The 2500-nt window shown below is 40.1% G+C and overlaps 1 protein-coding gene across 1 annotated transcript in view; it reads right to left on the bottom strand.

Annotated features, from left to right (window-relative positions):
- LOC119569009 (aromatic-L-amino-acid decarboxylase-like) overlaps positions 1-2500 on the bottom strand; it is a 6782-nt gene that overhangs the window by 733 nt on the left and 3549 nt on the right. The gene's annotated exons all lie outside the window — the stretch shown is intronic.

Here is a 2500-nt window from a genome sequence, read left to right as displayed (position 1 = left end):
CTTCTAGAGATGGTGTCTCAATAAAACACCGGGCGGAAGGCAACGGCAAATCACCGCTCTAAATTGCCAAGAAAATCATGGACATGTACACTTTTTCGAACGAAACCAACAGCGTGAAGGGAATCCATGTCATTGATTCAGAATCCTCACTCGGTACGAGAGCCCATGGGCAGCAGGTGGAGCCGGATCGTTATCAGGCTACTGTCTGCAGCATAACGAAACAATCACTGAAAAATGGAACATGGAATGTAAGAACACTTTTCCAAAGTGAGAAGTTGGATGATGTGAACCTAGAAATGACACGATTGAAGGTAAATATCCTAGGAATATGTGAAACGAGGTGGACGGGCAGCGGTGAGTTCAACAGCGATAATTTCAAGGTGCTATATTCAGGTGGAGTAAAAGCCCACCATCTGCTAGGATGGTGGGCTTTGTCAAATAGAGTCATGCTAATAAAGTTGAAAGGTAAACAAATAGATCTCAGCATCATTCAGGTATATGCACCAACGACTGCAAGTAGTGAAGAAGACATCGATGAATTCTACGACACATTGGAGAAAGCTAAAACGCAATGTAAGTCGACAGATGTTACAGTCACAATGGGGGACCAGTCATAATGAGGCAGATGGAGAAACAGTTGGAAAGTTTGGTCTTGGTATACAAAATGAAAGGGGAGAAAAATGGGTTCAGTGGTGTAAAGCAAGTGAGTATGTATTAACCAATACATGGTATGAACAACATTCACGAAGATTATGGACATGGTTGAGCCCGGGAGACGATTTTAAGAACCAGATTGACTACATTGCTATCAAGAAACGGTATAGGAGTGCAATTAAGAACTCAAAGGCATGCCCAGGAGCAGACTGTGGTAGTGATCATAACCCAGTTATATGCGAATTAAAGGTTAAGCTTAAGGCAATCAAGAAAGGAAAGACAACACCAAGAATGGATCATAGTGCTTAATTGAAAAAACAAACCATTCGAGAAGAATATGAGGTGGCTGTGCAAAATCGATTTAATGTGCTTGAAAACCAAGGAAATACTAAGTGGGAAACATTTAAAGAGGCGCGTATCAGCAGCAAGAGAACTTATACCTAAATGCGAGAAAAAGTCAAAGAGCAAGTGAATGACGAATGAGATCTTGGACAGAATGCGCTCTAGGCAACAGCTTTAAAACCGTGGAAGCAGCGAGTACAAGCAAGCGAGCAAAGGAATAAGAAAGAAATGTAGAGAAGCCAAAGAAATCTGGCTTATTGAACAATGTGAAGAAATTAAAAGACACAAAACCAACGAACCAGGCGCAATGTACAGAAAGATTAAGGAAGTAACGGGTCTCAAAGGTTGTTCTTCTACAGGATGCATAAGATCCAAGAATGGAGAAGTCTTAATGGAAAAGGACAAAATCCTTGAACGCTGGACAGAATACATCGGTGAACTTTTTGCAGATTATAGGGGCAACAAACCAGAAATAAGAACGATTAGCCTAATGAGCCATGTGATAAAAAATCTACTCCGCATTCTGATGATGAGAGCAAGAAGTAAGATAAAACCTGAGATAGGAAAAGAACAGTTTGGGTTCGTAAAAGATGCTGGCACAAAGAATGCGATCTTCGTACTGAGAATACTATCAGAAAGAGCTATCGAGATGCAGAAGGATTTATACGTGTGCTATATTGATTATACAAAGGCTTTTGATAAAGTGCAACATGAAGAGCTTTTCAATATGCTAGGAAGTTTAGATCTGGATGGAAAGGATTTAAGAGTTCTGCGCAACCTCTACTGGGAACAATCGGCATGCATGCGAGTAGGAAATAACACAAGTTCATACACCAACATTAGAAGAGGCGTTCGACAGGGATGTGTGCTAAGCCCAGATCTCTTTAACTTTTACAGTGAGATTATCCTTCGTGAAATATCAACATTACAAGGGTTTCTTATCGGAGGCCACAACTTAAACAACTTGAGATATGCCGACGATACGGTGTTGATTGCAGAGTCAGAAGAGAAGCTGCAAGAGATACTAGACAAAGTAGTTGAAGCCAGCGAAAAGAAGGGGCTTACCATAAACTGTAGAAAGACAGACTGTATGGTAATCAGCAAACAAAAAGTTGCTAAAACAGTGTTAGATACGGATTGGTGACATCTTGATTAAACAAGTACAAAAATTCAACTATCTTGGCAGCATGATAACAGAAGATGGCAAATATGATCAAGAAATTAGAAGACGAATTGGAATGGCAAAAGTTGCATTTGAAAAACTGGGCAAAATAATGAAGAACAACAAAATTTCTATGTCAACAAAAATCAGAATGCTGATCTGTTATGTGTTTTCCATCCTCATGTATGATAGCGAATGCTGGACAATTTCACAGGATATGGAGAAACGAATTGAATCGGCAGAGATATGGTTTCTCAGGAGAATGATGAGAATATCTTGGACAGATAAAATGTCAAACCAGGAAGTGCTGGAGAGAGCAGGAACAAAGCGTTTTCTTCTGAA

Source organism: Penaeus monodon, unplaced genomic scaffold (genome assembly GCF_015228065.2).
Source record: "Penaeus monodon isolate SGIC_2016 unplaced genomic scaffold, NSTDA_Pmon_1 PmonScaffold_121, whole genome shotgun sequence".
In the NCBI taxonomy this organism is placed as follows: Eukaryota; Metazoa; Arthropoda; class Malacostraca; order Decapoda; family Penaeidae; genus Penaeus; species Penaeus monodon.
Note: the sequence above shows the minus strand (reverse complement) of the source record. Positions and strands in the feature narration are given on the sequence as shown.